Genomic DNA, 14,239 nt, shown 5'->3' with positions numbered 1-14,239 from the left:
GTTATCAAACAAAGTGGCAGGTGGTGTAAGGTGGTTTTAGGGCTGACAGAAGAATTTGTTTCAAATGTAAATCTTAAAATATTATTACTTATATATCCTAGAGCACAATTATTGAATTAAGAAAATTTAAAAATAGAGTATTATCAGAAGTGGGACATGAAATGCTAGATTTTATCTGTGATTATAAAGCGTTAACCATGCAACAAATTACAGGTTAATTAATATTTGATAATTTTTATTGGGCTGGAAATACTGTAATATTTCAGTTTATATGAGGGTGATTTAAGCAGGCACTGTTGCCAACTTGTAAGATAAGGCTCTGAATAGTCACAAATCTTGCCTGTCTCTGATATTGTTTTCGGTTTATTGGGGGCGGGTTTGGAAGCAAGGGTTGTATGTGTGCCATATCCACGTGTGGAAGTCATTGTACCAGCCCAGTATCAGATTAGAGATAAGAGCAACTGGAAAACTAAACCTTCGACCCATCACCTTCCAGGCTTCATTTACAAGGTGAGAATATGTGGAAGAAAAAGTCCACAAAAACAGAGTTCTCTGGAGAGGAACAAGTCATTGATAAGTGTTCCCTTTACAGCATCCATTGAATGGTTTCAAGACATATATAATCTGTGAAGATTTCTTCAGAAAGGTTGATGTCAAGCAAACAGTGGCTTGTAGCCACTGGTGCTTTTTTCCATAGGAGTGTTTTTTGTTTGATTTCTGAAAATCTGTGGGATACGCGTTCCTTGGTTAAGTAGGTATTTCCTTGAATTTTTGTGTGGAACAATTGTGATGATTCTTGTTAGGATTTACTTCTTACCAGAGTACAAGTTATCAAGCTGATGAAGAACTGGAGTTGAGAGTTGTTTGTGAGGGAGTTGGGGAGGTGGATAACAGAATGTCTTGCAGCTGATAAGAAGTGGGGATGTTGCTGGAGGGTGCAGATATTATGGATGAAGACCATGTACATGACATGAAGGCTCTGTGATTTCAAGGTCAGCTGTGTGGCCTTCTTGCTTACAAGTTCAACAGTGAGTGCGGTGTGAGTGTCTGTGACATTCTCCTGGGATATATGGACCTCAGTGATTTTGTTGCTGTATGCGGACTTCATGCATGTATGCCTCGTAGAAGAAAATGTGATCATGTCGTTCCTGTTCAAATGAAAATATTAATCTGATCACACATGGATGTAATTGAAGACAAAGCTGACACAAATGCTGCTGTTATTTTTTGAAGAAAGAAATTGTTTCATTCCTGTCAGTTGAAAACCTTGAAATATACCTTGGAAAATAACATTAAAAGACATGGCAAAATAATATGATTTTCGTCTTTTATGAGTGAACAATGAACATGAAAGAAGTTTGTTACATGCAGTGACAGTTTGTTTTTTTCAAACATTTTGGAACATTAGCGAAAGGTTCCATACCTCTTGATGGTTGTTGCACATTCAAGACTTGCGGAGTTTTACCCAACAGCAAAGATGGCAGACGACATCATTGGTCTGATCACAGCTTTGACAGCACTGATGTCCTTGGCCTTCCTCTGCTTCATTGCCTGCATCTTGGCATTCGGAATCTGGATGCTTAAAAACGTAATATGTTTCTTTTCCATTATTTAGTATTTCAAAAAACCATTGATTTAGTGTCATCCGTTTTGCATATTCAGTGAAACAATGTTGATGTGGATCTAACTGCCCAAATCCATAAAGCGATCTTAACACTCAGACTGTCATATTTCTGATACTTTAACACTGATCTACCAGTGGACAATTCCAGTGAGATTTTGGTCCCTTGGGACCTGTGATTTCTATTTCAGGATTTTCTGACTTGAATATTTACAGACCGACATTACATAGCTGAAATATTGCTGACTGTAGCATTATAGTATTCCCAGAAATTATTGAGAATCATGTTGCGTCATGTAACTCATTACGTTTATTAACTTCTGGCGTTTTACTTACATAAACATGTTAAAACGTCATCCTTTTACAGTCTCAGTCTTGTTTTAGTACTTTGTTAGACCTCCTCGCTCAGCAATGCATGCCTGAATACGCCTAGGCACACTACCCATCAAAGTTTGTAGGTAATCGTGTGACAGGGTATGCCAATATTGGACCACCTCGGCCTTCATATCTTCAATATTTCTCAGTCCCTTTTGGTTTATTCTGTCCTTCATGACTCCCCACACATTCTCAATTGGGTTTAGGTCTGGGCTGTAACTGGACCAGTCTAAAACTTGAACATTTTCGCCCGACAACCACTGTTTTGTGTAGCGCGCAGTGTGTTTTGGGTCATTATCATGCTGGAAAATCCAATCATCTTCATACAATGTTTGTGCTGTCGGAAGAAGGTGACCATTTAGAATGTCAACGTATCTTTCTTTTGTCAAGTTTCCCGTGAAAACACACAATGGCGTCACTCCGCGAGCCGATATGCCACCCCACATGTGAAACTTCGGGCTATGTTTTGGTCGCTGGTAGATAGGTTTGACAGTATCTTTGGTCCAAATTTTCACACAATTAGGGAAAAGCCAAACAGAACTTTCATCCGAAAAGAAAACATTATCCCAATCTTGATTTTCATGAGCCCGACGCCAGTAAAAACGTTTTTCCTTTTGTGCATCTTTCATCAACGGCGAGGGAATTCCACGTTTTTTCACCCAATTAAGTCTCTGTAATTCCTGCCTAACTGTTTCATTGCATACCTGAGGACTTCCTCTGCTAATCATTTCATTTCTGATGTTCTCAACACTTTTCAATTTGCCCCTACTCACAATCTGCCCAAGTCTTCGGCGATCCACAACACTGAATTTCCTAGGCCGACCTGCCCCTGCTTTGTGCTCTATCCCGGTTCCTGTTTGAATATTCTTCAAAGTTCTGTATACTGTAGACAGAGGAATACCATGTCTACAAGCTACCACTTTAGCATCAGAATCACCCCTTTCAAAATCATCTAGAATGAGCTTTCTTTTCTCTCTTGCTGTAAATTCTGCCATGTCAACACAGGAAGCCGTCTGCTCAGACAAGGGAGATAACTCTTGACGTAATGAGCTGCCTTCTAAGCCTTCAAGAGTTGTCTCCCTTATTTAGTATGCTTAGTGCATAGTGAAAGCCCTTTTTTCAATCTTAGCATCATTAGAAAAAAAACAAAGATTTTCTCAATAATTTCTGGGAACACTGTATGTATCAAACAGCACTGATTTCTGGTAGTCATGGTGATACTACCTGTTTGCCAAACTGACTCCACTGCAAGGCTTGTACCTACAGTGGACATTAATCAATCCCCTTTAAACTCAGTGTTCATTTGTTCAATGGCACTAACACCCAGATATACAGCCCGTCTGTCATATGGCAAAGCTGTAAACCAAAGCAGTAGTTTTAGTCATTTATTCTAGTATACCAAATGACTAGGAAATAATGTATAGGTGATAAAGAGGTTATCTGTGCATGATCTAGTCATGGCCATGTCTGTATACAATACACCTTGTGGAGAATCTGTATGATGCGTTTATAGTACTGTATATATGTACATGACATTATCTATGTTTATTCATTGCACTGGTAGTAAGAATTCTTTGCAGCAAGAAATTTTCGAATGCTTAAAATTTAGAAACAAATTCCTACTGTTGGTGGTTATGTATTGTTTATTGTGGGGTGGTAGGGTAGCCAAGTGGCTAAAGCATTCACTCATCATGCCGATTACTTGGGTTCGATTCCCCACATGGGTACAATGTGTGATGCCTATTTCTGGTGTTCCCTGCTGTATACTGCTAGATATTGCTAAAGGTGGTGTAAAAACCAACTCACTCACTCACTCACTCGCTATTGTTTCTTGTCTAAATAGGAGTACAAATTTGTTCCAGGCTGTTACTATGGACTGGAATTAAAATGTAGGTTGTACCAAATTTCTTGATTCTTTGTGTGCCCCTTTGGCCTAACATTGCATATTACATGAAATAGGAGTGTTCTACTCATAACTGGTATGTGTATCTTGGGAGCACTTGAATTACCTTTAGTTCAAACTAATGTCAGATTATGGACATATTACCTCCAATAACAATGAAGTGTTCTGTTTTGTCCATTAACAATGAAGGTGTTAGGTCACTGTTGGTGTTCTGAGATTGACCAGTCCCCATGCATCATGATTGTGTTTGAAAATGAGGATCGGATGATGGAACATGTGTCATTGTAGCCTGTCAGGATGCCAGACAATGATTTGCCTGGTCGTGCCCAGTGGGTATAGATTTAATTTAGCTGAACGTGTTAAATAGCCTTCTTTCACTAATTCATCTGTATCTTCTAGTCTCTTCTGTATACAGTTGACCTTTTTTTTTACCCTATTAAGCCAGAGCTTATGCTGGCTTTAGAGAAGGTAGATAAACTATACCCACATATCTGTCTTGTAATAACCACACTCACACACAACCACCCTTGCATCCTTTACAATCTGAATAGAAAGACCATCGCCGTCATTTCCAACCCCCATCAACAGAAACACCACACACTGGCACATCCTACAGTTGTACACCTACAGATTACCTACAGATTACCAACCCATCCCACACCATCCCCAGACACACCACCCCCTTACACTTCTGCACCCTCAAATCACACACACCACACCCTCCAACACCTGATGATCCATCACCCACAGTTTACCACCTCTCAACACAAGCATCATACCCCATCCAGCATCCATCACCTACCCAGCATTCATCACCCACCCACATCTTGTGGCGTTGTCACCTCTACACCTGAATATTCCATGTTACCATTTACTACTCTCCAAAATGCCGACAAATGACAACATCTGTATCTCAAAACATCTTAAAGTATGCATCTCTCAAACAACAACAGCCTGATTGTATTTGTGAACAAATATTTCTTATTTTTCCACCCTGTTTCCTGTGCTTTAACTAAGCTTAATTCCTGTTGCGATACATGTGCCCTGAGGTTGGTATCCCGGAAACCTGGCACGACCAGGTAGCCATCACTCTACCTGCATGTGCATACCTGGCATGAATGCACGTGAAAAGTGTAGAGCACGTCTTTGAGTCTCGACCTGATTCCTATACATTTCAGAGCAACATCTGACTTAGATTGTGGACCCCTGCTGGGAACCATGACTTGCCCGTAGTGAATGTGGACTTGCCATTCTTTTGACATTTGCTGAATTATGGGCTCCAGGAGCTCCAACTACATCAGTGTGTAATAATTTGATGAACCTCAATCGACATGGAGTCAACAAGTTTGTTTTTGTATTAAACTTCTGTTTTAGAGTGGCATGTCTGTAGGTATATGGGGTTTGTTGTAAGGAAAACATTAGTTTGGTCTGACATTTTGGACGAGAAGATGGTTAAGGTGTTTTGTTGCATTTGAGAAGAACAAGGCGTAATGTTGTGGAGGGAAATTCACGAGAACATTTTGAGTGTTAATGGAGTTACTTACGTCAGTGGAGATGACTGACGTCAACAAATAGCCACTTTGTTTTCTGCAGTGTCTCGCTGTAGGGGGTACATTTCTTCTTGACATGGAAAATGCTCCTATTACCAAGTATATACATATAGTGATTTGTTTTCATAAAACAGAGGTGATAATTATATAGTTCCTTCAATATGTTTTGTGGCAAAAAGATTTCATGGACAGTCAGTGTTATTATGTCACTGAAATATTTCAAAATGATCATTAAATATTTGTAATGAAGTATGTTTGAACAAAGCTATTGACTGCATGAGCTAGGAGTTTAACCTCCCAATTCTCAAGTCATGATTGGTAAACGAGCCATCATATTGCTCACAGTCATGCACATTGTGTGCTTTGTAATAGTTTCCAAGGGCAATGTAACAATGACGGATTATCATATTCAGATATTATTCCCTGGCCAGTAGAACAAAGGCTACGGTGTGACCTGTAAAACAATGTTCAATGTAATGTGCTAGTAACAGTGGGAGGCACTGGTTGAGTTTCATTTTCCTTTGTTTCATTTTTTTAAGTGGGGGTCAAAACAGTATGTAGTAGTGTATTAATTTGAATAATGTGTGGTAAGGTGTGCTGTCGAATAAAACATTTTATTATTCAAATGTTCATCCTCAGAACCGACCCATGACATCCCGCGGTAGAATAGGCCTTCACCAACCCATGCTTGCCATAAAAGGCGACGTGCTTGGGATCAGGTGGTCAGGACACATGTCATCGGTTCCCAATTGCGCATCGATGCTTATGTTGTTGATTATTTACAGTGTGCTGCCATATAGCTGGAATAGTGCTGAGTGCAGCGTAAAACTACACTCACTCACTCACTCACTCACTCACTCACTCACTCACTCATCCTCAGAACCTTTCATTTTGGTCATGCCTGCTGCATGTCCAGAACAGCCATTGGGTGGTGTGAGCACAAGGCAGTTGGATTAAACTTAATAGGTAATTAGAGCTTGGTGATACTTGTTGTCTTTCTTTTATTTCTTTTATGACCTCAAACATTGATACAAGAGGATAGAAGTATACATAAGGGTACATGTAAAGTTTTATGACAGTTAAAAGTAAAATATCCACATACTAAAATATGTACAAGAGGTCACAGTTTCATTTTGTAATGAACAGGTCTTCTATTCACATCACTTGCTTCCAAGAATGACAAGCTTAAAGTGTTCACATTTGTATTGTGTATAATATTGCAGATTTACTTTCAAGATTTGTGTGGTGCTTGGATTACATCTATATTTCAAATGGAGTGTGTCTTTTATGGTTGAATTTGGTCAAATTGATGCTTGTGTAAACATTATGTCAAAAGGAACATAAATATATTTTATCAGGAAGATGATCACTTTGTTAAAAAATTAGTAATATCACACATGCAAATTCTCTTCACTATCATAACACTTTATGACATATTCACAACAAGTGATAAGGCTTTCTCTTATATCAATGTCATATTTTAAAGTATAGCAATAAATCATTTTTCTTTCAAATAACAAATTTAACCCATTCTCGCCATTATCATGATGCCTGTTTAAAACCGACATGTTCAAAATATGTGACGATTGCCAATGTTGAAAGCAACAAGATGCCTTCTTTATTTGTCGATAATGTGATTACTACCAATGCTTAGACGTCTGAAGTGGTTCATTCTAATGACAGGAGTTCTAAGAATTTAGACCTGTTTATGTCCACAAGCAGTATATAGCTGTGGAATAATGCTGGTTTATGCGTGCAGATGTAATGCTGTATACACTGAGAAGGGCACTAGGTATAGCTCATGGCGCCAGTACACCCTTGGCATTGTTAGAGAAAGAGATGGGGTTGAGGCTAGGCTGGATACAGTGAACTGAACATTCAAGGAGTAAATCTGGGATAAAGATTACATGATATTTAATAGCAATCACCAGTCATCCAGCTGAGAGCGTCCTCAACTCACCCCTATATCATACTGTAACTTTGGTACTTTCACATATATTTCTCAGAAACCTGTGAATATGTTGGTTAGAATTGGTCTTAGCATGCCATATTTTGCTGTAAGAGGCGACTAATGGGATCAGGTGGTCAGACTCACCTTTTGGTTGACATATTCAGTTATATAATTATGTACACCCTTGGCATTGTTAGAGAAAGAGATGGGGTTGAGGCTAGGCTGGATACAGTGAACTGAACATTCAAGGAGTAAATCTGGGATAAAGATTACATGATATTTAATAGCAATCACCAGTCATCCAGCTGAGAGCGTCCTCAACTCACCCCTATATCATACTGTAACTTTGGTACTTTCACATATATTTCTCAGAAACCTGTGAATATGTTGGTTAGAATTGGTCTTAGCATGCCATATTTTGCTGTAAGAGGCGACTAATGGGATCAGGTGGTCAGACTCACCTTTTGGTTGACATATTCAGTTATATAATTATGTACACCCTTGGCATTGTTAGAGAAAGAGATGGGGTTGAGGCTAGGCTGGATATAGTGAACTAAACATTCAAGGAGTAAATCTGGGATAAAGATTACATGATATTTAATAGCACTCACCAATCATCCAGCTGAGAGCGTCCTCAACTCACCCCTGTATCATACTGTAACTTTAGTACTTTCACATATATTTCTCAGAAACCTGTGAATATGTGGGTTAGAATTGGTCTTAGCATGCCATATTTTGCTGTAAGAGGCGACTAATGGGATCAGGTGGTCAGACTCACCTATTGGTTGACATATTCAGTTATATAATTATGTAGATCGGTGTTCATGGTGTTTACCACAGGATTTTGTGGTTCAGACTGCCACCACATAACTGGAATACTGACTGTGGCCTTAAAGAACAAACTAACCAATCATTTTACTTAGATGTAATGAGGTTGCTTTGGTGGCCTAGTTAAGGAATACAATGATTTACTGCCATGAGTTGTGCCCTTTTGGTATGCCAGGATCCAATGATTATTGGTTTAATCCCATCTGTTAAACCCTATTTATTTACAGTAGGTGATCAATCAAGTGTTCCATGCTGCAACAAGTCAGTTTACAGTGTTGTGTCCCTTGTATGCCCCGATAAGCTGATCATATGCTTGATTCCATGTCTTCATATGGTTCTAGAAAATGTGTTTTTTCTTCAGAAAACCAGTGAAGAACTGGGCCTAGATTTTTGAAGTTCCGTTAGAGCTAAGATAGTCATTTATAAAATGTTAGTGTATGATACTTACGACCATCTTAACTTAGGAGAGCTTCGAAAATCTAGGTCCAAGGCCCCATTTCACTAAACTGTCATAAGTCTACGATCTTGTAATTTTTGTCATAGCATAGCATTTGTACTCCCAGTGTTACAGCATAGGAGGTACAAACGTTACGAGGAAAGTAATGAAATTGGTTTACGAGAGCTTTGTAATTCAGGGCCCAGGACTTTATGATTTACAACCAAATGTACAGAAACAGTAGTTAAGACTCTGTCCCTCAAAGACTACTTTTACCATAAGGCAGCAGGAGAATTTCTTTCTCTCAGCCCCCACCCGAATATACAAAGACTGGTCTCTTGATAACCATCTGCATCCCTTTAAGCCTTACTTGTAGTGGTACACGTGAATCACTGTTACAGCAAGCGTTACAGACAATCATTCAATAAACAACTCAACTGTGAGTAGTAACATTAGTGGAAAAGAACACTGCAAGTAAGACAACTAGCTCATTCACTTTCAGAAGTCTTAAACAATTGTCTGCTTGACTTGCTTTCCTTATGGCAAAACAGAGAAACATTTTTTTTCAGTAAATGGAAATCCTATTATGTTTCCTATCGTGTACCACTCACAAGAGGTCTGACAGGGAAACTAACAGTACATCCAATGAGTTGCTGTAATGTCCTCTAGTTTTTCAGATCAGTTGGTTAGGAATAGTAACATTTGTAAGTTTTCATGAAGAATGTGTGGGTTTGTATGACATTCATGTGGTGTTCAGCTGAACTGAATTGGAAAAATCATCTCAGGTTTTGTACTGTGCTTCTTGACATTTGTCGAAATAACTCACTCGTATACGAAGCACACGTGTTGCTTCTGACAGCAGCATTTGGTAAACGTACAAAAAGCAATACATCAAAGAAGATTGGTTTACCTATTTCCTATTTACTGTATTTAATCTTTGATGAAAATGCTTCTCCAGGATGCCCGTTGCTGTGTTGTTTTGAAGATTGCTACAGGTTTTAGATCTATCAAGTCTGTTGTGAGTGTAAAGCAAGGCAACTTCTTCAGCTAGGGATTATCGCAGAATCTAAAGTGGAAGTTTTCTGAACGTCTGCTTGTTTTAAATTCTGTAAAAGTGGTTTATGGAGGCATCTATGAGTTTAGAACAGCCCTCTGTGAGCAGGCACAGCTTTGTCTCAACGTAATTGTACTAGGGGAATGAGTTTTGGCTTGGGGTGATCCTAGCAAGTTCAATGACCAGTGTTGCGAATTTAGGTTGAAAGTCAAGGATCATTGTCTCAGCTCTGATTATGAAAGTTAGAGACTGAGAGAACCTTAAAAAGGAAACACCAAATTACCAAACTGAGCCAACATCCCAGACATCAGAACCCTACAATGTAGTTCAACGGGTTGTGATTAGTGTTTGAAATACCTCTTGTCTTTGTCTGCAAGATGTGTGTTGAATATTGATGCAGCAGTACAAGACTGATCATGAGATCTTATGACAGTAGCATTCTCTCAAAGCAACAATAAGTAGACATCATTGAAATTTTGCACCTAGCTTTAGCTTGATTTGAAATTTCATAATTACATTTATCAACGCTTATCAGTCATTGCAGATGCTGGCGGTCACATTTCATACAAGATTTGAACCGGTAATGACACTTATACTTGTGTAGCCAATTCAAACAGTGTTTGCCTCCCACCCGATGCTCAGGTTTGATACTTCCTGTGGGCAGTGGGAGAGCCAAGGGGTAAAAGGGTTCACTCATTGCGCCGAAAGTCTTGGTTTGATTCCCCATGTGGATAGAACGTGTGAAGCCCATTTCTGGTGACCTCTCATATTGCTGAAATATTACTGAAAGCAGTGTAAGACCCATCTCGCTCCCTGATTCTCTCCATAGGCCCAAAGTGTGAAGCCCAGCTATATGTAGCTCCAAGTGATGTTACTGAAATATTGTACAACAGCAGAATACCACTCACTTGCTGTTAATGGTACAACTGAAATATCACAGTTTTTCTTGCCTGGATTTATGAAACTGATTCTATACCATCGTGATTTTCTTTAAGGGATGAGCATTCAGAAGACTGTGTCAGATGCTTTAGCATATGGTTCCAATCAGTTTCCTTTGCCTTATTTTGCCATTCCAGTTCTGAAGCCCAGGCAAACATAACGTGGAATACAGGTAGGCCCAACCTTTAGAGATGGGCCATTTTGAAGATAAGATCAGGTGTTTGTTGTCTATGAGTTCTACATTCATCATGTTGAATGGTCTTAGATGTCTGATAAGTATTTTATGACACACAAATGAAATGGTAAATTTGCTGGATATGAAAATTTTGATGAACAATTTTCAAGTGTATCTGTTTCATGAAAGACTTCTATCAGATGAAACAGACTGTATCTACATAACAAGTTCAGGTGATGGTTTTTGTGGACTTTCATATCAAGTAACAGTGACATATGATTCATTTTTATTGCTAGAGGAATGATAATGACTGTTTTATTTAAAAACACATGTGAATACTTTCATGATTAAATTGGCGTGAAATTATTTGCTTTTCTGGCCTCAGCAGATGCTACTGCATTGCGTGCGATCCCTGAAGGGATTCTGTGGTGGAGCAGCTGCTGTAAAGTTATGATGATACATGAGGTAAATTAAGGGATCAGGTGATGGGACTGCTTCTATGTCACCATGACATTTCAGCATGAGATGATGCTCATACTGTCAGTCAGTCACCTGCTTTGCCCAGTCAACTCATGAGTGTATAAAGATGTCTGCTGCTGCCTGAATTACATTGTATTTAAAGCTGAAATACTCCAGGTACTTCATTATTAGTCTTGACTAGGCAAACCTGATTGAAAGCATGTGCTGATTGATATGATACTGACAGACTATTGCTAACCAGTGAGCATTGTAGACAATTGTCCTTTTGTCAATAGCACTGAGCATGGTGTGGACAAACCAAGTAAATCAGGAGCAAACCTAGCCTCGCAGCTCCAAACACTGCTAAGATTTGCATGTCTGCTCATGTCTGACAGTTTCCACAACTTGGCCCTCCTGTTAGCATTGGGCATCTGTTGACCTTTATAGTTACAAGGTCCGATGTACATATTGTGCAGGAAGAATGCTATTTGGGAGACAGACAATCAAAACAACTCTCTTCCGAATAAAAAGCAACTTCATAAGCTGGCTAGATAATTGAACATGTACCAGATTCCCAGCCAAGTTGTCTTTGAAGCTAAAACTTTAAAAGATATTGTGTTAGGAATTGTTTCATGTCCAGGCAGACGCAAAGGAGCTGAAGCTCTTTGATACAGTATGCGGCAGATGTTAATTGCTGTATCAACTTGGTGTTCTTTGTACAGATAAGTCGCCTTTGTTCTCAAGTGGCAAAGGAAAATAGTTATATCACTCACTTTCTGTTATGCTTTAGCTCTGCATTGAAACTGTTGGTCTCAGTATAAAGCAAAGACCGCACTTTTGGATGAACCTGAAATATAAAAACTTTCAGTCTGAAACAACAAAATTGACATGCAGGTTTATTTAATTCTGCTGACCACAAATAACTTTTAAAGTTTTAAAGGAAATGTTTACAAAAAGCATTGTAAATAATTTTGTTTACCTTTATTAAAAATCTTTAGATGCATATCTTAGATTTAATGCTTCAAAACACAATGAATCTGGGCAGATCCAAGTCTTCACTGAATGGTATGTTATTCTGAACTCATCGCACCGCCGTAACCCCCAGCATACAGATGGCAAGAACGAATATAATCAGAATATATGTCTCTGCATTATCTCAAGCAGTGGACCTGAACAAGTCTTTAAACCGATAAAGTTTAGATTGAGATGTTTCATTAGCTGTAGATTCAGGTTCATTTGTTGTGTACGAGTATTTGAACAAGAATAACTGAACTGTCACAAGATATATTGTTTAGTGAGGACTGAACATTGTAGTCAGTGTTGTCTGTGAATTTGTCTTCTTGTATTACCTTCTGATCTTTAATACTACTATCCATGGTATAAAATTCTAATTTTGAAACATACCATTAGTTTTCAAATGACTGTAATCATATTTGTGAGGTTTAGCTGAGTCTAGGACTATGTCAAGTGGTAAATCGTTATGCTTTATTGTTGTTTAATTGTATTTTCTTTTCTTTGAGCTAGTTGGTACATGATAGCTTGCAGTTAAGTCAATGTGTTTGACTGATACAATATTTGTTGCTTGTCACATGCTGTGGTTGCCGCCAACACAACCCGCCATTATATGTATGCTGTAAAAGAATTCCTTTGTGTAAAGTTATAATAATGGCATATGAGTTCTGTCATGTTAGAAATACTGAAAACCACTGAAAATAGTTTCAGAATTAGAAATATTAACCATCCCAGATAAGATAGACTTTGAATGACACGTTATTGCTGTTGATAAGGATATATTTAGGTAATTGTCAGACAGTAAATCTACTGATACTCTCAGAAGCGTAACACTGTGCAAAAACCATCAACCAATCCCCCAGACAGCTCCCCAGATAGCATTTCCCTAACAGCTGACTCGCACCAGTCATGTCTATGAACCTCAGAGGAAAGAGCAAGATATAATTGGGTGTTTGTTAATCAGACACTTAGAAGGTCATCAAGGGTCAAAGCAAGGGGGATAACTCCCAAAGGTGGTTGTGCAGAAACACCAGCATGGTGTAACTTTGTTATTGGGATAATAACTGATGTAATTGCTTGCTTCTGTGTGATCTGACTAGCATTAACAGATTCGACTTTTTGTGGTCCTAAACATGTGGGTGGCTTTATACTGAGTTCAGTGTTTATGTCCATACTAGAAAGACTATTTATTTGTCTGAGCACAGTTTAGCTGATAGTTAATCTGTATTAAGTGGTCACATTTTTTGGTATTCTCAAAATGGTACCACATGTTTAGTTTTCTTTGGCCTCAGATATGTGTTTGAAGTCTTATTTAGAGTCTGTGAATTATTTACACCCAGTCACACTAAGGTAAACATGAACAGCAGGAAATGAACTAAATACCACGAATCATTTGAATGATATAAAACATTTCACAGCAACTAGTATCAGATGAACCATTAGCCCTAAGGTGTGCATAAAAATATAAAAACATGCTTAATGTTCTTTTCCTCTGTTCACCTGACAGGCAATTTGTCATGCATATGTAACTTCTGATATGCTTCCTGCCTTCTGTAGACTTAATCTTTACCCCTTGAGTCCTGTATTCAAACTGGGCCATCGTCTGCTCACATCACACAAGGGGAACAACTCCGTCAATCAGAGGAAGTTACCTTGACAAGGCCTATTAGTTATAACTGACAGGGAGATATGTGTGTAGGACTTCAGTCAGAGCCCATCTGTCTTGACAAAGCAGTATATCCCTGTGTATCACACAAGGGAGAAGAACGCCAGCAACCAATGGAAATGAACTTGACAGTGCCCATCAGTTACAACCGACAGAGATATTTGTGTGAAACTTTGTCTCGAGCCCCTTGTCTGGACTTACCAATAATATGTAGAGATAGCACTCAGTGGGCACAACTCTGTCAGTCAGTGGCAAGATTTGAATATTATGT

General features: G+C 38.7%; 1 protein-coding gene across 8 annotated transcripts in view; it reads left to right on the top strand.

Annotated features, from left to right (window-relative positions):
• The window catches only part of LOC137286653 (dystrophin-like), a 386,558-nt gene that overhangs the window by 187,233 nt on the left and 185,086 nt on the right, over positions 1-14,239 (top strand). The window lies entirely within an intron of this gene.

This window comes from Haliotis asinina, chromosome 6, assembly GCF_037392515.1.
Source record: "Haliotis asinina isolate JCU_RB_2024 chromosome 6, JCU_Hal_asi_v2, whole genome shotgun sequence".
NCBI classification, from domain to species: Eukaryota; Metazoa; Mollusca; class Gastropoda; order Lepetellida; family Haliotidae; genus Haliotis; species Haliotis asinina.
This window is presented reverse-complemented; position numbering and strand designations above follow the sequence as displayed.